This window comes from Sinocyclocheilus rhinocerous, unplaced genomic scaffold (genome assembly GCF_001515625.1).
Source record: "Sinocyclocheilus rhinocerous isolate Xijiao unplaced genomic scaffold, SAMN03320098_v1.1 scaffold21, whole genome shotgun sequence".
Classification (NCBI taxonomy): Eukaryota; Metazoa; Chordata; class Actinopteri; order Cypriniformes; family Cyprinidae; genus Sinocyclocheilus; species Sinocyclocheilus rhinocerous.
This window is the reverse complement of record NW_015641422.1, coordinates 346,861-369,996: the sequence shown is the minus strand read 5'-3', so window position 1 is coordinate 369,996 and position 23,136 is coordinate 346,861. Positions and strand designations below refer to the sequence as shown.

The following is a 23,136-nucleotide window of genomic DNA, read 5'->3' as shown; positions in this document are numbered from 1 at the left end:
TTATCCGCTCTATGCGTGTGTGTGCTCCGCTCAGTCGCTCGCGTTCATGCTCATCGGAACAGCAAAGTCCACTCAAACATTGAGCCGACAGGAAACATCGATGTAGTACAGTATTGTTTCTGTCTGCAATAGCCCTACTGTGTTGTAACAAGGTGTGGTAAATGGGCAATTCTGGTAACGCTGCCCTCTCATTCATTGATCTGCTAACCGCTATGTTATGCTCACGTGTTCTGATAATAATAGCTTTCTAGGACTAAACATTATTTGGATAATTGGTAAAAAAAAAAAAAATCTCTTAATAGCCCTACTGTGTGTTAGACCTACCTGAAAAACTAAAAAGCAATTTATTTCATTTGTAGGCCTATCGTGATTTTTTTTTATTTGTGCTATCATTATTAATTTCTTTATTTGTTCTTATTTTATTACTGACTGCTTACTTGATTCAATTCAATCAATTCAAAGTTTGAAATCAAGCTATCTCGTGCTACTGCACCAAAATTACCCCACTGTAAAAAAAACACTAATTACCATTATAACTAGCTATCTCACAATGTTTACATATGAGTAAAAGCCTACATTAAAATCTGTCATATACATAGGTCTTTTCATTAGAAATTAGCCTACTGATTGCCACCATTGATAGACACATTTGTTTTTATAATATTAAAAATATCTGTATGACATTATATTCTGCAGTTCTTCCCTGTTGTACCGAATATCTATACTTTTCAAATTATCATATCGAAGTTAGAAATTCAAATATTGTGACAAAATTAATTTTGTAGGGTGCCACAAGTTTGTTAAAATTTCCAAAGGGTGCCGCGTCTAAAAAAAAGGTTGGGAAACACTGATCTACATCTTAGATGGCCTAAAGGTTGAGTAAATTTTCAGCATTTTTTTTTTTTTTTGGGTGAACTTTTCTTTAAGCTTCTGACAGCGCTTTCTATCTTTAAAAAAAAAAAAAAAAAAAAAAATCCCTGAAAGTTTCAGTTAGTATAATTTGCAAGAGCACAATTATAATCACAGCGAGGCTGCAAAAGTGACTACTGAGTAGATGAGTTTAATGATGAGTTTGATGTTTAATGTTCCGACACCCTCTGTAGTCAAATTTAGCCACTTGTTAGCAGCCACCTTTATCAAGACAAGTAAAAGCTTTCAAAACATCACAAGGTGGTGTTTCTGATGTACTTTAAGTTGTAGAATAAAATGCTAACCGTAGAACTTATTTCAGGCATTTAATCACAAGCCAATTCCAAAACAAAAAAAAGAAAAAAGAAAAAACAACAACATTGACTTCTGGATGATGGAACCAGAATATGTCCGGCTTAATGTGAACTCTATTGTGGGTAACAAGGGATTGTGGGTAATGAGAGTGAACAGGGGATGTCACAGGAGCTAAATACACAGGAGCCAAACCAAGTACCGTGCTGGCTTTAGAAAAGACAGCTGATTTTGGGTTGTGTCAGTACATATCTTGTGCTGTCTTTATATTAATAATTTATGATATTTCATCTCTTCCTTTCTCATTTGGCTCTGTGAAGCTGCAAATTGTTGGGGGTGGGGTTCCGGCGGGTTGCAGACAAGTGTACAAAAGCGTGAAGTCACAATCGATTTCTGCTTTGTTGTTGTTGTTATTTGTGACGGCGTGTAGAAGTCTGATAGTAATCATGGCTTTATTAGAGCAGTCAGAGTATTCCCTCCGCTCCGAGGAGAACACACATTCTCCACGCACACGTCTGCATGTCTGAAGCCAGCACGTAAACACGCTTTGTGTTCACAGAATTATTTATTGTGTCTCCGGTAACTCTGTACCATAGACTCTGTGTACACAAGGCTTTGCGTTCAGATTGATTTGCGTGGCAGGTGCTGCACACGCTGAGACAGTATTAACGTGGAAAGAAATGCTGAACAACAGATTGGATCTGTTCAAGAAACGTTGAAGTTGATGTTATTAATAGCGTAGTTAAATAGGAGAAAAACACTAGCAGTTTCTGTCTGTTTCTGCAGAAGTCATCCATCTTTAGGAAAACAACAGGTAGTATTTCCTTATGTTTTAGCCCTCAATTTTTAAAGCGTCTGATGACAGTGTGATAATTTAAGTTGGTGGAAGTGTTGAGTCTCTTCAGAAGTGTAGGTCTCTTGTCTACTGCCTGAAGTGAGAGATGCATAAGGTAAGAGAAAACATCAAAAGGGAACCAGTTGCTAAATCTTTGCTCCTTTTCAGTACTTACAGTTTCTATTAAAATAAAAGCTTAAAAGTGCAGTATAAATTTACTGACAGCTAGTTGTTTAAATGCAGTCCAAATTCAAAATATCTCTATCAAGTGTAGAAATTAGGAAAGAAGTACTGTAATTTCCCTACTGTAAAGCAAAAATAATATACCTATGAAGGATTAATTGTCATTTATTTTACAGTGTAATTTTTACAATACATGGCTATTACTTGTTGTTATTATTATTATTATTATTATATTCTAATTTGTTTGGCTTCCTAAAACACCTGTGTGAATGTAATTTAGACTGAGACAGTATATCACAAATAAAAAGAGGGTTGAGAGTCCCCTTTAAAGTTCAGTTACAAGTCAATTCACTGACTTTTTTCTGACTCAAGTTTTCTTAGTTAAGAAACATGGGTTGCAGCTCTTAATTTTGAACTCTCAAAGTGCATTAGATAGAATAATTGAACTGAAAATGTACTAAATTTTCTTATGTTCTTCATTTGTCTTTTTTTTTTAAACATCACAATAAATATCGTATCGTGGACTTCATATTGCGATATTATCGTATCATGAGATTTTGATATCGTTACAACTAGGGATGTCCCGATCCGATCACGTGATCGGAAATTGGGCCCGATCACGTGGTTTCAGACTCGATCGGAATCGGACGTTACCCCTTCCGGAGCTCCTCCGTGAGACTCGAGACCGGTGAGTGGGTGCAGGTGTCCCTCATTAGCAATCACTCCACCGGCCTCGCTCCGTTCCCACGGCTCTCGGCCCCGCCCCCACTCATCACAATGATGATTATGCCATCATGAGTGTAATTGTTCGAAGCTAAAAAGCTATTTTCTTTATTCCTGTAGCATTAGATCATTTAGAACGGGGGTTCCTAATTCTATTCCTGGAGATCTACCTACCTGCAGAGTTCAGTTCTAACCCTGCTCCAGCTCACCTGTCTGCTATTATCTAGTGCTTCTGAAGACCTTATAGGGATAGTTCACACAAAAATGAAAATTCTGTCATTAATTATTCACCCTCATGTCGTTTCAAACCCGTAAGACCTTCGTTCATCTTCGGAACACAATTTAAGATATTTTTGATGAAATCCGAGAGCTTTCTGACCGTGCATAGACAGCAATGAAACTGACAAGGCCCAGAAAGGTAGTAAGGACATTGTTTAAATAGTCCACATGACATCAGTGGCTCAACTGTAACGTTTTGAAGCTACAGGAATACTTTTTTGAGTGCAAAGAAAACAAAAATAACGACTTTATTCAACAATTTCTTCTCTTTCGTGTCAGTCTTTAAGGAGTGCTCACGACAGTACCACGATCCATGCGTTCGGTGCTATTTTCTTTGCGTACAAAAAGTATTCTCGTAGCTTCATAACATTAGAGTTGAGCCACTGATGTCATATTTTATAGACTATTTTAATGATGTACTTATTACCTTTCTGGGCCTTGAACATGGTAGTTACGGGTTAAGGGTTTAAGGGTTTGGAACGATATGAGGGTGAGTAATTAATGACAGAATTTTCATTTTTGGGTAAACTATCCCTTTAATTGCTGGTTCAGTTGTGTTTGATCAGGGTTGGAGCTGAACTTTGAATGAAGGTAGATCTCCAGGAATAGTATTGGGCACCCCTGATTTAGAGTATTTGATACAATATGTACCATCTGCCAGAAACTGCAAAATTTAGTGGTCTGAATTTGTGTTTGCTCCAGTATTTCATCCTTGTCTCTTGTCTCCATACATCTGCTTTACCGTTTCTTTGGATTTTCTTTAGGCCTTTTAGTCAAGTTTTCTCTCCCTCCTCCTTGTTTTACTTTTTTCCTTCATCCAGTACAAGGACTGTAATGGTATATCCGGCTGGCTCACGCAACTAGAGCTGCATTCCTTTATTGCAAATGACATGCTATTTCCCTCCTGCCAACACAGCCAGTCTAGTGCAGGCCTCAGGTTTCAGTCCAGAAAATCTGCCATGGTCCGTCATGAAACCTTCCAGCCCCGGGAGCTTCTTGCCAAACTAGAACTCACCTGACTAAGGTACTCAGGTACTTAACTGCTTTTCCCTGCAGCTCCATCCATCTGCCCCATTCTGAAGTTATTCCAGACAAATGACTAACATTTAGACATCTCTTCTACTGCCTTGGCAATTAAAAAGAGACAATCAACTTGGCGACAACTGGCAGAGCTCTGTTGGGGTGGTGTGGACGCTGGGGTTTTAGATTAGTTTTACCCCTGCAGGTGGTGAAGGGTATCCATTTACCTCTCTGAGCTGTTTTGTCTAGCATTTAGAGGCATTAGTGGACATTAGTGGCACTGCGGGACACAGAATATACACACCATTCCCTCAGAGGGTTGAGAAATGCTTTCAGTATTGTAAGCATTGTCATATTTAGTCTTTGCATCGGCCTCGCTTTTTAATTACCTCCTTTCACAAACTCCCTCGAAACCTCATTATGTCAAGCTCAGAATCAGGAGTATAGAGTGGGGCCCTTTATCAGGATTGGCCATCTTTTGTTGGTCCTGGAATCCTGTTCAACAAACAGTCCTATCCCTGATCCCAACTCTAACTGTAACCATTAACTATTAAACAAGTCCCCAGCCTTAAACCTGACCTAACCTAACCCTAAAGCTAACCTTGAGATCTGATTGGTTGACAGAAAAGTTGTGTTGGGACCATCAAGGATTTTGATCTAGGAACTTGTTCCAACAATACAGTAAATATAGCAAAATTGTAAGATATTGTAAGACTTGCCGTGTACAAAAAGGTACACCTTTTTATATTTCTTTCATATTACAATTGTGATTACATTTAGGGTTTGAATACTGGGACTGAAATTTATGGCTAGGTTTAGGTTTGGGCCATTCCTTTTGTCATTTTGGTCAACCCAGTTTGACATTGCCGTCGTGTAGAAATGATCATGACTTCTCATGAGAGTGGGTTGGTCTTACTTGGTGAAATCTCAGTTAGTGAATGGATGTAGAAGAAGCCAATGATCTTAACGAGGTGCAAGACAAAAGGTCAAATTGACAGATGTTTCGGCCTTTGCTCCTCAGTAAATTTATGCTTTTCCAATACTCGTAGGGAGCATGCAATAATGATGAGCCTTCTCTAGACTTGTTGGGGAGATTGAATTCAGCTTAATTTGCTGCATGTCACCTTGAACAAATCCAGATGATTAGTGACAACTGTTCCCATAAGCCAGCCTTATTTCCCAAGAAACTCAAGCATCCCGTGGCCTCCAAATTATGCACACAAATTTGAACTGCTGCTCTGGAAATTCCCTTGCCCAACCCCGCTCGTTTTCTTTTAGCTGCATTAATTGGATTCCTTAATTAGTTCCAGTAATAATTGTAAGAGATCGACGGTGGTTGTGAGACATGTTCCCTTGCTTGTCTAGTCTCTAATGCATGCTGTTAAACTGGGTCATTAATGAAATTTATCCTGCTCCAACTGTCACTTTGATCAACAGTGACGTCTTGAGTCACATGATCTCCGATTTCGACTCTACTGCCTCCCTGGAGCAGCTTATACACCGAAGAGGAAAATCAGGAGACGGGAGATTCATTTAAAGACCCTCACAAAGAGTAGGAGGAGGAGTATGCAAATTTTGGGGGAACGGAGGCAGACAGTTTTAATTACCTTGTTAAGTAGGCCCGCGAAGCCTGCAGCAGTCTGAGGGATTTGGGAGATTTGTTTCAGTAGCTGCAGAAAACAAACTGATATGACATCCCACAAAACAATACCAGCTTAACCACAACAAGCTTCCTGTACATTCAGCTGTCATGGTGACTGTCTGCAGTGCATGTGCACTACACACCATAGGAAAGATAGATGCCAATAGGCTGAAATTCTTTCAAGCTATATAAAATGTACATCTTACACACTGAATGCTATACATCAACAAGCAAGATGAAGCATTGCATTTAAACTCTGCTGCAGGCAAGTGTATCGGTGCATGCTTCAGATATGATGAATGCAAATGGATGCACTTTTGGGACACCCCAGAGGTACTGTCATATGCCCACATGCCAAAACGGCCATACGGAGACACACCACAGTACCATTAGGTTGAATATGGAAGGTCCGTTAATGGCTTACAATGAGCAACACCTCATGCTAAGTCTAATTCATTTATAAGGCACTTAGTTGGCTACGCCAATTGTGTTTTATCTTCTGGAGACGTATCTACAACACACATACTAAATAGAGTAATATCACCAAAGGTATACAACTTCATAGAAACCATATCAAACTTAGGTACTATTGGAATCAGGTGTTCTAGAGGACCTGTCAAAATTATTCAGCCTGGAATGTGAAACATGTAAAAGGTAAGGATTAAAATGTCAAGTAGATGATAGGTTGTGTTCTCCAAGGTGAGATCACGGCACTCTACAGCGAGACGCCCTTCAGACACCTACTAATGTGTCTAATTTGACAGCGTCTGATCTCTTTGAACTGCCTTCATTTTGCATGCACCTGGAGATTGCAAAGAGCTGCGATCTGATCTATAGACAGAAACCGAGAGAAAGAGATGGACAGATAGAAGAGGTGAAGGAGATCTTGCACTTTGTTCCTAACCCCAATGCTAGATGACAGTGGTGTCGCTATTACAGAAAATGTGTTGGTTTTAACACTTGGTAAATGTGTTCACATTTCAGTACAGGAGACAAGAGTGTGTGTGAATTGGTACAGCATCTGCATGTGTATGCATACATGTCTGCATGCTTTTCAGGGAGAAAATTAAATGCTGCGTTGTTGGTAAATAGCTGCCAGTTAGTGCTTGGTGGTGTCTGTACAGTTGGCGATGGTTGACGGCCTGGACCACGGCCCGTAGCCTCCCAGGGGTGTTTGGAGGCAAAGAGTCAGGCCTGCCCCCCTGACTGGGCCCCTGCTGGCTGTTATCAATTAGAGCGCTGGCGAGCACAGCCTGGCCACAGCAGCTCGGGGCTAACAGAGGGGAAACGGGACAGGACAGGGGGTAAAGAAAGAGACAGACAGCGCAGACTATACCTGTAGACACAGACTAGCAGGCTGCTGCTGAGGATCTAGGAGCACTTAAAAAAGAAGAGAAAAAAACATCATACCATCTGCAATAAGCATTTGGTAAAGTGGATAATGTTCAGTAATGTGTATCTGCTTTCTTTCATATGGCCCAGTTTGTGCTCAGTCAGCTGGTACTGATGGGTTTTAATGGCTGGATGGATGTGTCGTTACTGCATATGTAGCTGCTACAGACACTGCAGATATCATGATATTAACAGCAGATATTTGTTTAAAGCATTTCCTTTCATCTGATACGTGTTGACTTAACTGCGAAAGGATAACAGATGGATAAAAGCACAGATGAAATGATAGAGATTAGGGAAGGAGAGTTCACAGCCTGTTGCAAATAGCAGCCATCTGTAGGGCTGTAGTTCAGGGCTGATAGAGTGGCCAACCTCAAATTCAGGACCAATCTATTTCAACTTCCTGTGCAGCTGACTGAGAACGTGAATAAGCCTGCATTAAAATGAGCTGAGTTTGAATTCATTCTTTAAATGAGTGAACCAACCTTGCTGAGGAACTTGATTCTATTTCCACAGAGAGGAAGTGTGGAGGTGTATTCATTCTCATCTTGTCTCTTTTCTTCTTGCCTTTTTTTGTGTTGTCTCATATGATGTTTTTTCTCTCTCCTTTGATCAGCTTCTTACCATTTTCTCATCTTACCTCTTCTTGTCTTATCTTATATTTTCCTTATCCTGTCTGTTCTGTTCTCTTCTCTTCTCTTCTCTTCTCTTCTCTTCTCTTCTCTTCTCTTCTCTTCTCTTCTCTTCTCACCTTTATTCACCCTGCCAATCACCTATTCTCCCTGTCCAATCAATTCTCTTAGTTTCTTTTCTCATCTCACTTTTTCTTTTCTTGTCTTGCCATCTCTTCTGTTCTCACCTTTTCTTGTTTCACTACTTCTTATCTTGTCTAATATCCAGTGTTGCTGTGTTGTTTTCATGGGCTCAGGAGCATTTGGACTCAGTTTTGGCTCTGATTTTGAGTCTGTTTTTGAGTTCTACAATACTGCAGATACGTTTTGTAGTCCTGCACATATGATTGGTTTTCTGCTATTGTATGTCTGGACCAGAGCACAATATGTGTGCACTGCGGAGGTTCACCTGAGGTTCAGATGAGACCAGGCTTTTTCACCCCAAAGGAAAGCATATTTACACTCTCTGAATCATTCAGACCATCTCGTTTAAACTCAGACTTGGACCTGTGGTACATAACGCTGCTAGTATTATATCTGCACTTTCATAATTGTATCTCTGTTTAACCCAAATGGGTCTCACTATATATTAAGTGGCCTTAACTTCTATGTACTTACATTGAAATTAAATCATTTGATACAATGGACTTATTGTGTACTTACATGTTTTAACATTGTACTTATATTGTACAGTAATTACATTTATAATTACACTCATGACACACCTTTACCCACCTTTAAACCTACCCATACCATCAAACCTGTCCCTAACCTTACCTGTATCCCACCTCAATAGCAGCAAAAGTGTTTTTAAATACAATATGACACAATAGGTACATTGTACTTATTTTTTTAACTTATATTAAATACATAGTAGTAGTTACGACCACTTAATATAACTGTTTTCATATATGGAGAGCAAAACAAAACAAAAAAAAAGACCCCAACAATCTTACACTTCTCCTCTAAAGCTTAAATTCAGCAGTAATTGTAAATCTGTGCTCAGATCAGTCTAGACCAGGGTCTCCAATCATCCTCCTGGAGAGCTATGGTCCTGCAGCTCCAACCCTAATTAAACACACATGAACCAGCTAATAAAGGTGTTCAGCATAACTTGAAAATTACAGGTCTGCAGGAAGATAGCTCTCCAGGAGCAGTGTTGGAGACCCCTGGTCTGAATAGTCAGACATTGTAATATGAGCACCAGTATTCTCATTAGATTCTCTGAAGAACAAATGATTCAATTTTTGTTCATTTTATAGCTTAATAACAACAACTGTCTCATTTGTGTCTATATTTCTTCTAAGAATGTTAGTAGAAACATCTGAGACGAAGATTTTTCTTAAAACATTACTGAGAAATCTAAAGTTCTGTCATGAAACTCTAGATGGCACAGTCCGATAGGTCTAACTCAATCTGACATAATTACATCATCAGATGGCGCAGCTGATTGGTTTCTTTTGTATTAGCAGCCAATGAGCTTGCTGCTCAACATTTAAATACATGGCTAGTGCTTGCTGTAGCAGTTGCAGCGCTTCAGAAACCCTCCACCTTCCCCAGCTCCACCTGTATAGATCTGCTACAGGGTGATTCATGTGTGCTATACATGAAGGGTAATTTATATATATTATATGTGCAGCAGCAGTATTTCTTACATGCTCACAGCAGCATGCTGTGGATGTATTAGCAGTAGCAAGTCAAGGTACACGGTACAGTGTAGCAGATCTATTCCACCAAAACCAAACACATTAATATTGTCATTACCATGCTAAACCCTCCGAGAGTTGTCATGATAGAACTGCATTAAGTCAACTTCTCAACAATATAATGTTCCTTTTGGGTTCTTCCAATAATAATTGAGTGAGTCAAATAAAGACTTAAAGTTGCAGTACAGGTTTGTCTCAAAGCAACTGGGTCAGGCGCTTTTGGCTGTTTAGATGTACCTCTGAGTCATGCGATCACGCACAGTGACCGGGAATGCCTGTCTTTTTTCCTTCTCTTTATAGAGCGGTTGTGAGTGTGTGTGCAGTTGTGTGTGTCCTGGCAGGGGATGAGACGAGCATGGCCAAACCTTACCCTCGCCACAACTCCATTCAGCTGCATGACAAACCAGGCGGAGCAGCGTTGCCCACTGCCATAATATTCGGCCTTTTATCTGTCCAGACATTATGGGTGGCTTTGTGCATGTGAGCGAGAGAGAGAAAGAGAGCCAGCCTGAGTCAGTTTGCCACAGTCCCCGTCAGCCCTGTGTTCTGTGTGTAATGTTAAACTACACTGGGGGGCCTGTGGGAGACGGACAGACAATGAGGCCGGGCATGTAGCGCTTTTCTCCACTGCAGATGACGTCTTTGGGGGAAACATGATGTAGGGCATCTGGCTTCTTGGCATTCAGAGCCTATTTCAGCCTTTGTCTCCTCTGAGGAGAGTGAAAAAATTGAGGTTAATTTTACAGCTCTTTGTGCTCTTTGTGCATAATGAATGTTTTGTCATGTAGGTATGTCAAAGTCCAGACTTCTCACACAAAATAGCGAATATTTTGGCCAACTTGTGAGCAAATATTATCCTCAGATTATCAGATAATTAAAGAGCAATTAAGGATGAAATAATTAATAGGCTGCCAATATCTTCTGGATCGTGGCAGCAGTCATTCATTTAGCACAATGTTCGTTTGCAATACAAATGGGGATTACAGTGTGATGCTAGAAATCTTTTTAAATAAAGAACGCTTGTGAATTTGAGGAGTGCCAAGTACTTAGGGTTTTCTTTAATTAGCACCTTTAGCAGAGGCGTGAGAGTTTCGTGAAAGACTAATTCCTTCTTGTTGGAAACCACTCTGACAACATCTGTTCTTTTGGAAAATCTCTCTCATTGAATGGTCTGTGAAGTTCCAAAACTTTCGAACAAAACTCTTGTGTGCAGAGCTGAATTTGTAGTCAGCAGTTTTTAGGGTATCACCACCGACTAAAATAATGTAGAGAACATCATCAACAAATAAATGAATAAATAAAAGGATACAGAAGCTGTCAAGCAGCAGAAAATAGCCTTACCATCACAAATTTTATTCTTTCTAAAGAACAGTAGGCGCGTTTCCATTACCCTTCAAATTACGCAAATTGAAATTGCGAATTGAAAATATGCCTAATGGAAACGCATCAATTTCGCAAAAATGCCCATATATCGCAAAAAAATTTATGCGTACATGAGGTGGTTTTTCAGGCAATTCGAAAAAGGAATATTTCGCAAAACTGCAATGGAAACGTTTTTTTCGCATTAACAGGTCACATGGCGTACGTAAAAAGTCATATGATCATTCCTCAATGTACTATAACTTCCAAGAAACACTTTATATGTGGCTGCTCTCAAGTATAAGGGGCTTTCCCTGCCATTAATGCTTAGACTATTTACACTGCACACGTCTGCAGCGCGTTACGGCTGATTGCGGCCACTTTAATCAACGCTTGTGTTACCAGTCGCGCCACGGCACGTCCGAGAAGCTGCTCTTCGCGCTGCTTCTGTCAAGATACACGCATACGCCTCCTTCAATTAAATATAATGGCTAGTGTAGCCAAAATCCGTCCAAAATCCCATCGAAATCCGTTGCCATGACTTATCGCGAGAGGAAAAAATTACGTTTTAGTCGCATAACATCGGTTAATGGAAACGCCATCATTTCACAATACTTTTTGATTGACATTTATAACATATAGCCAAAGTTTTGCACAAATCTGTAATGGAAACGCGCCTAGTGTTAACTAGGAAAGTTGAGTGACACTTACTAGTCTAAAACTCACAGCCATGGCATCCTGAGAAGCTGCAAGATGTGTCACTATGAGGTTGTTGCAGTGTTCTAAATAATGCAAGTATGTAGATAGTCATAGTGTTCTAATTCACCACTAATGAACTAAAAGCCTTATTTGTAACAAAAGGAACTCGTTTTATTCTGTGTAGGGCAGCTGTTCAGCATTAGTCCCTTACTGTTTTTATTCTTTAAGGCCACATTTCAGCGGTTTTAGTCTTTGGTTATTCCAAGCACACTCAAACATGTAATCCGAGCCTGTTGTGTTATGAATTTAGAAGTTTGAACATTTTGTCTCCATGTTTAGAACCGCTCATGCATGGTAAATGCTACGTCAAATGTAGTTAACTATAAACTAAACAGGATTTCCACCTGAATTGCTTTGAAAGTCGTCAGCATGTCAGGCTCAATACCATGAATAGTCATGCCGCTCCCTAGAAAACAGACTGCTGTACAAAGGCAAATTTAAACACGGTTAATGAGGAACAATATCTCTGTCTTAGCTTATCATTCGGTTACATACACTGCTGATACCAGTTAGCATTGTTAGCATGTGAAGCATGGAGATCTAAGGGGCTTTGTCTTCCTTCCACGACCCTGTTCATAGTTATTGGTGCGTTAATCTTTTAGAAAAGAAGAGAAATAAAGCAGTTAAAATGTATTTAAATCTTATGTTACTGACATTTGTATGCAAGCAAGAAAGCTGGATGTGTCTTGTCAGATATGTTGCGATGAATGATCCCTGACCTTCTAACCTTTTGTTGGGGTCCGTGCAGCAGATTCTAAAGGAGTAAAGGGGAACTCTAGAGTCCTCTTGGAGACCTGCATTATCTGATACTCCCTGCCCTCATTTGTATATGAAATGATGGTCTGTAGAGCATGACCTGAGGGCCAGGCCCCTTTCCTTAGCAACAGTCCCTGATCACTCCACTGACCATAATCCCCCAGGCCTTCCCTTCCTAAGGAATGATGAAAAAGAGGCTTTTTATTGAACTCAGTTCCACTGAATCACACGTGTCAAAAGCTATCAGCTCAGAGGAGACTCTACTGCTCAGTCCATTGCTCCCTAAGCCGAGGTCTCTTCAGCTCGCTGTGCTCCATGGGACACACTGGGCAAGATCTCAAACTCGTCAGCTGAGAGCGAGACGGATCTCTCAACCTTCAGACAAATGGCCGGGGTTCTGTGTTTATTGTAAGGGCAGAATCGGTGTAATCTAATAGTCCTCTGCCCTGTGGGAAATTGAGGAGAGCTGTGCAGATTAGCCTGTTGAAAGACAACAAGTCCGGAGAATACCCACGTCGGTCCGATTTTCCTGTCGGGTTGCAGAGTTCCAGCCATGTATGGACTTGACTGCAGCCATTTGTGCAAGATCTCTGAATGAGAATGGTTTTAGAAGTAATCCTATCTTTAGTCCCTCTGGGCAAAACTCTCACAGCTCACTTGTAACTGTAATGGCCTTGTTTGGATAAGCCCTGCAAAGAATTTCGTGAACTCACAACACAGTTTGCGATGGTTTTTTGACTTCTTTTGTTTTGACTGTCGTTGCTCTAGGTTGGTCTGAGAGCACTAAGGTCTAGATAGAGTGCAGATTTACCATGTGATTCAGTGAGGTTAAACTCATTAATGTTCTCTTGTGTGGTTTGTTTACTCTTCATGTCTGCAGTGCTGTATTCAGGATCAGTGGTTAAGTGGATAGAGTTGAACGAGTGTAGGTAATTCTCCCATCCTGATGTCCTGAATTCACCCTATGAAGCCTATGCCTAGTGCATCACTACCTCACACAGTTCCCTGATGTACAAGAAGTCTTCATCAGTTGCAATGCATCAATTGATTATTACGTCGCAAGAAGACGTGTAAGCATTTTGGGATTGACTGCTCTTTGTGCTGAACTGAATGTTCTGGACCAGACTGACACCTATAGATGAAGATCCTGCACTTTCTGAGCAAAGATTCCCTTTCTTGAATGATTGGCCTTAACAATTCTTGTATAGGGTTTTCCCAATATTGTCTCATACTTTAATAATTCATGGCATAGAGAAACAGAATTGTGACCATGACATAGTCCTATGTCATGGTCAGAATGAGAGACCATGACATAGTCCTAACACTAACATCAAACCCCTACCGCACCTGAAACTGTTAACTATCCATACATTTGGTGGGAAATTTTGTTGAATAAAGGGAAATTGTTTAATTATGTTGAACCTTGTTGAATTTGACTTAGTTTTGACACTTAGGGTGTGCATACAGCCAAACATATAGCCTTTCAAAGTTTACTCAATATGATAGCATGCATGAACACAGGCCGTCAACATATGCACACTAAAAAGTTTCATCTTTGTCCAGTGTCTGCGCCATTCCCCCCAGAAATTATGACTAATAAAAATGTCCTTGTAATTGGCAGTAATAATTTTGATAGCAAATTTAGATTTAGATTTAGACATTGTTTTCTGACTAAAATGTTGTTTAGTTTTGGTCATATTTTAGTCATCTGAACTGTTTTAGAACACAGATGGTGGCAGGTATATTAGGCTGCTGTCACTTTAAGATTTAACGCGCTGATTCGGTATACTGACATGTGCAATATTCTCTTAACGTTCACTTAAGACATAACTAAATGTGTTTATGTGAATACTCTCCAAAATGGACATTTTAACATAATTGTATGTGTATTTGTCCATTCAGGTGCGATAATGCGCAAAACTTATGCTGTCTTTGTCTGTGTGTGCCTGCACAGTAATGCACTGTAAATGTACTCTAACATATACCTTAACACAAAACAATTAAGTGTAGTTTGGGCTTTAGCTGTAGTCATAGTAATGGTGGATAAATGATTAATGCTTTACAGGATGGCATTTTTGGACATAGCTGTAGTGGTCACATCATTCCAGGCATAGCTTGTGAAGCTAATTACTGGATATGACTATGCCACCTTTCAGAATGGAGTAAAAGGTTATGATAAATGTAGCGAGCAAATTGAAAATGCAGAGATCTCTTCTGCGGGTCAAGGGAGATCCGCACAGCTCTTGTCCCTTGAAAAAATGCCCTTTTCTAAAAGGGTTTGAAATAAACAGCTTTGTCTCAGGAGCCAGCCTGTGTTTCAGTCTGTTGTCGTATGAAGAGACGTCTCGAAGTGAGACTGAGCAGGCCGAATGCCAATGCCCTAAACAGTTAAGAGCGCAGAGTGCCAAAGCGCCTGGCAAAGAGACAACTGGCACACGGCGAAAGTCACTGAATTACATTACTGTCAGTGTGAAAATTATAAAACAGAATGCAGTGACTCAAATTATGCTTTCATTTGGACATTAGAACAGGACCACTTTGCAATGCACATGATGAATGTGAAGTTTCTCCAGGTGGAGACTGGGAAGAGTGTAGTACCTTAAAAGTCAGGGAGTGTATTTCCTGTATGCTGATAAAATCTCAATGACAAAAATATAGTACAGTAGGGCTGTTGATTTGAATCAATTCTCATTTTTATGAAACTTTCGATTCTTAAATCCCAAGAATCGTTTAGTCTAGCCTGTTTTCAGTTAATGAACGGAACATTCTAGCACACCTCCCATCCAATAAATCGCAACAAGCTTTGTGCTTTGTTACTTCTGATATGAAACAAAATCTCAGATTTCAAATGCTGTCCATTGTATTTTAATATTCAAACAATAAATGCAGTTTTGGCACTGTTTAATGTGTGGCAACTCACCTCAAGAGAAGCGCGCATCAACTGATCATCTCCGCTTTAATACCGGTTTCAGCATGAAATACACATGAATAAAAATCCGAACGTATGTTAAAAGAAAGAGTGCAACTTACCGAAATCCGTCTCATGCAATCGCTCAATCAGTGTTTCAGCCGCGGAAAGACATTAATACAACAGTTTGTAAACAATATCATAACGTCCCATTTACCTCAGAAAAAATATATTTGTGACCATCCGTGCGCTCGTTAGAAAAAATGAACTCTAGAGATGAGCATTGTATACAAATCAATTCATTTTAACCTTCAATATTATAATAATGTAGTACCAACTGACTCTCATGTATTTTAGAGCATTAGTTGAGAGATTTCTTTTTCTTGAGAAAATTTGGCATGTACTGTACCTGATATATATTCAAAATAATCTATATTGAATTTTGAATCGAATCGAATTGCAAGCTTGAGAATCAGAATCGAATCGTGAAATTTGTGTCAAAACCCAGCCCTATAGTACAGTAGGCCTATTATGAATAAAAAAGAATATTATAAATCATTTATGTTATGCATGCATGCCTTGTGAACTATTAGCATAATGCAATTTCTCATATCGACTTTCTTGTTCGATATCAGCAGACATTTTACTAATGACATTCTTATTATCTTGTTGCATTGATCATGTGAGTGTTCAGGCGCTCTGCTTTTATTCGATGTGGAGACTCTCTCAGACATCTGAAACCTGTCGCTGGAGGCCATTTGTGCTTTTATCACATGACGACAATAATTGGAACAAGGTTTCCACTTCTTCCACATCACGCACACACACACACACACAGATGTCCAGTCGCGGATCATTAAGTCTGTAGAGCCGTGCTGCTGACCAGAATGGTCATGTGTAACCTACAGCTGTATTATGTATGTTTGAGTGTGTGTACACAATTAAATCGCATGCTTTTGGTGTGTGTGTGTGTGTGTGTGTGTGTGTGTGAGTTAACATGGAATTATATTCTCGTGTTGGTGTCCATTTTGGTCCTCTTGTCCATGTTTCGAGCTGTTTCAAATGCAAATCACCTGCACCACTTCAGACAATACAGCCCTCTATCAAAGCAGCTTGTAAAATATCAGCACCCTGTGGCTCCATTTATAAAACAGGCACCCCAAACAGGGCCGGAGGAGAGAGGGGCCCCTCCACATAAGTCTGATGGGGTCAGACTTCCAGGACAACCCCGTCTAAGTGCCCTCTCCACGTCTGCTGTTTAACACACAGGCCTTAATGAGAAAACCAAGCAAGCTGCATTAACGCAACACAAACGTAAATAACCGCCACACACTGAGGAACACACAACACATGTGTGAGAGGAAGTGTGAGGGTTTTAACTTCCTCGGTATCTGATACAGGCCTGGCCACTGTCTTATATATCTGTATTGTGCTGCTGAGGCAGAGGCAGGCCATGAATCTGATATATGATTCTATAAATTAGGCCCCAGTTCAGAGAAGCTCAATTTTTCATATTCTTTTAATTGGCTAGTTTATAAAATGACTTTTGTGTCAAGCTGAGATCATTCACTACCACTAAAAATAGACAAGAGTCACTATTACTGTTGCTTATATGCATGGGTTATGTATTTATAACTCCTAACAGTAAATATTAAATTTGTATTTCAGTGCAAAACTTGTCTAGCACTGTTTTGGCTATATGGACACAAATCATTCAGCTTTTTGAGGAGATGTTAGTGCTGTTAGTGATCAGACTTAAAGGGGACTTATCATTAAAAAAATGACTTTTCCCGTTTTTAAGTGCTATAATTGGGTTCCCAGTGCATCCAACCCAGAAAATGTGAAAAAGAACAACCCAGTAATGCGTGTGCTTTGGATGTGTGCGCTCAGAAAACATTATATCAGAAGTTGAAACTAATATGGCTTTAAAACGCATGATTTCAGAGCGACAGACATGATTCTCAAAACCAAACAGATTTTTTTTCTATATCTGAGGAACAAGCTGTAAAGGCACAGCTCTATTCTGGAAAAGGGGGCGGGGAGCAGCAGCTCATTTCATCAACAAACAGCGTGTTTCTGCTTCCACTCAAAATAGGCATTTTCAAAATGATATAAAAAATGATCTGTGGGGTATTTTGAGCGGAAACTTCACAGACACATCCTGGGGACACCTGAGACTTATATTGCATCTTGTAAAAAGGGGCATAATAGGTGCCCTTTAAGATTTTGCCTGGTGAAAAAAAATCCCATAGAGTAACACTGAGTAAGAGACTCAAGCCAGAATATGATAGAGACTTGAGTGTGGACTCTTATCAACCACTTAGCATTTATCTGGTAACCACCCACCACAACCTAGCAATTACATAGCAGCTATTTAGAACACCCTAACAACTACATAACTCCCTGACGACCACCTAGAAAACCCTAGCAACTGCATAACTCCCTGGCAACCACCTAGAACACCCTAGCAACCAGATAACTACCTGGCAACCAAATAGAACACCTTAGCAACTGCATAACAACTTCTTGGCAATCGCCTAGAACACCCTAGCAACAGCATAACTCCCTGTCAACCACCTAGAACACCCTAGCAACTGCATAACTCACTGGCAACCACATAGAACACCCTAGCAACTGCATAACAACTTCTTGGCAACTACCTAGAACACTCTAGCAACAGAATATCTCCTTGGCAACCAACTAGAACACCCTAGCAACTGCATAACTCCCTGTCAACCACATAGAACAACCCTAGCAACCACATAACAACTTCTTGGCAACTATCCAGGACTGCGATGGCCAGTTTTGCTTAGTAAAGCACAGCTAACATTTTTCTTCATGTAGTTTAGATATTTATTGTGAATGTGAATCTACATTTGCCTTAGTGAAGTTTTGTAAGTCTACGATGTAGCTGCAACTGTTTTTCCCCTATTGTGAATATTTCTGACTTGAGTCAGTCATTGGAGAGCAGTCTTTCAAGTACAACATTACCATTCAGAGATGAATGTGACTATTTTGACATCCACTTACAGAACTTGCTTTTGTCCAATGTGACAAATATGTTGTATGGCAAACCTATCTATAGTTCAGAAACGAGAGCTTACACAATAGGCCGATGATTCAGTGGCACTGATGATGGGTGACAGTAGTTTTGGCACGTATTGTTTTAGACATAAAAAACTGTCAGGGGCTGTGAGCATGTGCAGTCTGTTTTACAATGCTAACAGAGCTCTCACACTGTAAACACTTACTGGGAAGCCGTTCAGACATTGACTGTGTGTTAGACTCATTGGCGGAGCCAGCATGCTGAAATGTTATCTTCTTAGTGAAGAGCCCCAGCGGACAGCCTCCTCTAGACACACATTATGTGTTTTTATGTGTCAGATCGCGTATGACCCCCCACAGCACATTATCAGCCATTAGTGGGAGGAAACGGCACCTCTGAGGGGGGAGTTTTTGCCAGCGGTCTGATCATGTTGACTGATTTTGATTAGGTCATGTGAGGAGCATTACTCTGAGAGAATGAGAAAATGTGTTGGGAGGGATGGAGGGCTGTGGGGTTATTTATACATCAGGCCCCTGAAGTGCATGTAATGGCAGCTCAGAGATGACAGGCTTTACCATGCAGGCCTGGGAGAGGAAGTGCCGGACCGTTGATGGAGGAAGCATATGCTCTTCTCGCAGTCCCCTGACATTAGTATGAACTATCAAAAGCTTTCAACACCTGTCAGAATCTTAAAATATTATTTAAAGGCAACATGGAATCAAAATGGCTTCTGTTTAATGTTTTAATATGCACATTCCTGATCTTAGAGATCACTTTTCACAATCCAACCAAATCCCTGAGGATAAAATCAAATCCTTCATATTTTTCTCATTGAATCTCATGTTTTACAAAGGAGGATCTCAATTCGGGATTTGATGACAGCATCAAGCTTTAATACTGTACATTTCCTCAAAATACAAATTATAAAACTAAAAAACACCCAATTACATTGCCATGAAGTTTGGGGTTGGCAAGATTTGAAAATCTCTTATGTATGGAAGCCTGTTTCCTTCACTGAATAAAAAAGGTAATTGCAACATTTTATCTCACAATTCTGACTTTTTTTCCTCACAATTGCATGATGCAGACTTTGATATTGCGTGTTATAAAGTCAGAACTGCAAGATATAAACTTGCAATTCTGAGAAAAAAGTCAGTCTTTTTTCCCTCAGAACTTTATTTTTGTTTATATCTTTTCTGAGAAAAGAAGTCAAAATTGCGAGATATAAACTAAAGAAAAAAAAGAATTGTGAGATAAAAAGTCACAATTAACTTTTTAATTTTTTTATTCAGAGGCTGAATAAACGGCTGAATAAAACAATACATTAAATATATATATTTTTACAGTAACATTGTAACCCTACAGTAACCCTAACCCTAATCCATGATACATTTTGTTCTTTGCTGAACTGAAAGTTCAAAAGAAACGCATAAAATTTGAAATAGAAAACTTTTGTAATATTACGTCTTTACTGTCACGTTTAAGCAACTTAATGCTTCCTTGCTGAATGAAACTATTAAAACATCTTATTGTCCCCAAGCCTCTGAACTGTATTTTATGTGTTTAATCTATTCTATGTATTATTGTTAGCATTGTTGTTACATTTAGTGAGTTTCTCCAACACTGCATTAAACCTACTCAGGTTACAACACAGACCAGCTTCAGTACATTCACGCCTGGGTTTTATAGGAGGCTTCCTTCAAAGGAGAATCTTTTGCAAACAACAGTTGAGTGATATACATGATTTATTGGCTTCTTATCTTTCCTGAATCACTACCTGTGCCTCACGTTATTAGACTGCGAAAAGAAAATCTGTTTGAAGAATAAAGCTGGGCTCTCTCTCGGGCTTAATCCAATAGGGGGTGATTAGATAGGGCTGCTTTCTGCTCTTATAAGAAGCTCATTGTATAGCAGCTGAATGGAGCACAGAAGTGTTGCCTGCAAGAAAATCACGGGACCATTCTAAATGCATTCCTCTATATATTGCATGTGCTAATTTGTAGGGCATTTAAACATACCGAGAAGCATCTAGAATGGTTTATGGAAGCTACATTTAGTCTATTTCAGTGGTTCTCAAATGGTGCGTCACAGGTCTGTTAAGATACGGTTGCTAAAAGATGGTAAATGCAATTAATAAACCCAAGAACAATTGTCTATGGATAGTATAGCAACATAAATATGTTTAAAGGAGTAGTTCACTTCCAGAATAAAAATGTCCTTATAATTTACTCACCCCCATGTCATCCAAGATGTTCATGTCTTTCTTTCTTCAGTCGAAAAGAAATTAAGTTTTTTGAGGAAAACATTCCAGGTTTTCTAGCTTTTGTGGTTAAACAATATATAAATTGAACCGATTGTTTCGCTAGATAAGACCCTTATTCCTCGGCTGGGATTGTTGAGAACTCTTTGAAGCTGCATTGAAACTGTACTTTGGGCCTTCAACCCGTTGATCCCCATTGAAATCCATTATATGGAGAAAAATCCTGAAATGTTTTCCTCAAAAAACTCAGTTTCTTTGCGACTGAAGAAAGAAAGAGATGAACATCTTGGATGACATGGGGGTGAGTAAATTATCAGGAAATGTTTATTCTGGAAGTGAACTTATCCTTTCAAACCAGTTAAACTCCGCGGACCCGGATACGGGTCCAAAATCGCGTTAAAAATGTTTATGCTTCATTTACATGTCTTTACATTACTTGTCTTCTTTACGAATAATAAATCTTGGTTTTAGGATTCATAAAACAGTAAAATTAAGCTTAGAAATGTATTCAAGCTGGACCTAATAGAACCTGAATTACAGATTTTCAAAATAATATTTAAAAAAAAAATTTTTTTTTGTGTTTATTGTAATATTTGAAAAATATATAATGCTATTTATAAAGAATTACACTCATATTTTGAAGTTCAAATGGTTTTCTTTACAATGAAACCATTTTTTTTTTCATTTCCTCCATTGTATGTGTGTAGGGTAAACATTTGAATTTGAGTATGTCAAATTTAGGCGAAAATACCAAAAAACGCACCAGAGAATAAGTGGTGAAATAACTAGGTTTAAGTATTAAAGTGGAGCAGAAAACATTTACCAGCACTTGCTACATTCATGGCAAATCAGGCAGATAAAGTGTTGCATGACATGCCCTCATCCTCAGCAATTTTGGACAAAACGATCAAAAGGCATAAAAATGCTTCATCATCTCTGCTGTTAAGATATCGTAACTGGTCTCAGTTTCTTCCTGAATCAAGCAGTTTGTGAGTCACGTTGGACGACGGCCACTTGTTGTTACTCTCGACTCTGCTCAGTTATTAAAAAGGTCACGGTCTGAGACTCAGACAGCAAATGTACCATTTAAAATCGGCTATTTTAAGTGCACAACCCTTTAGTTTGCAGCAAAGCATGGTTAGGTCCTCAGGGAATAATTTGGAATAAGAAACACTTGATTAAATTTCATTTTGTGGCCAAAAAAGAAAACAAAAATGCATATTGGTAATTGGAAATTAGCTGAACGCTAAACCTAAATTAAAAGCAAGTACAATATCCATTTGTGAAAAATGAAAAACAAGCTCTGCTAGACAGGTCTTGCGCATATATATTAGTACGTGATGATTAGCATTACATATTTGTGCGTGTCTCATTGCGATTATCTTCTGGGAGCAGTAACAGAGCAACATTCATATTGGTAATTGGAAATTAGCTGAACGCTAAACCTAAATTAAAAGCAAGTACAATATCCATTTGTGAAAAATGAAAAACAAGCTCTGCTAGACAGGTCTTGCGCATATATATTAGTACGTGATGATTAGCATGTTACATATTTGTGCGTGTCTCATTGCGATTATCTTCTGGGAGCAGTAACAGAGCAACATCTCTCAGGTCAGTGATTTAATAAAGAATGAAACTAATTAGAGACATGCTTAGAGCAATGTCTATTTCATGACTAATGCACAAGGGGCTAATTTCAAACCATAGTGCTCTTAGGCTGCCGATCTGGACGCTTTCCTGACTAGTCGTGATATTCAACAGCAGAGCGACCGTTTCTGAGCTGTAAAACTCTGAGCTGCACATGCACTTCCCTGAGGCAATGGCTTTCAAAGGGGGAACTGTCAGACTTTTAAACCAAAAACAAAGGTAAAAGGTACCTGACCCAGCCATTTGGTTTGGTGCATTTTTTGTGGAGGATGTACTCTGAGTCATGGATAAAAACAGCAGGAATTTCAACAAAGTTTATGTGAAAAGAAAGGATTTTTGTAGCGTTTATATGTTGGTCCTGGCTTTGGTTTGGTACTGGTCTAGCTGAACTTCTCATTGTCTCTCTGTGAGTTCAGAAAGCACTGCTGTTGTGTTCATGAGGTAAAAATAGAGTATAGTTTGAGCTGTGTGTGAAATGAACCAAGCGAACAGCAGTCTCAAGCCAAGCCTGAAGAGAAAGCACTTTGTTTCTTTCGACATCCCCTGCAATCCACTTCAGTTTGGAAACAAAACGATAAAGATAAAGCGGAGACGGAAGCAATGTCACTCTCTCTGCACCCCTCCACAGAACGGTTAAAAGACGAGCCTTTTGTGGTTTCTGCTGAGCTAAATTTAAGCGTGTGGTTTAACAGGTTAGCATCAGCAGCTGTATGTGTTTTCGCTTTTGAA

At 39.4% G+C, this 23,136-nt stretch overlaps 1 long non-coding RNA gene across 1 annotated transcript in view; it reads left to right on the top strand.

Annotated features, from left to right (window-relative positions):
• The window catches only part of LOC107754800 (uncharacterized), a 9,336-nt gene extending 8,202 nt beyond the window's left edge, over nucleotides 1–1,134 (top strand). Inside the window, exon 3 of the long non-coding RNA XR_001641623.1 lies at nucleotides 1,125–1,134. This is a non-coding gene — a long non-coding RNA (uncharacterized LOC107754800). The remainder of the gene's footprint in view (nucleotides 1–1,124) is intronic.
• Nucleotides 1,135–23,136: the final 22,002 nt, after the last annotated feature.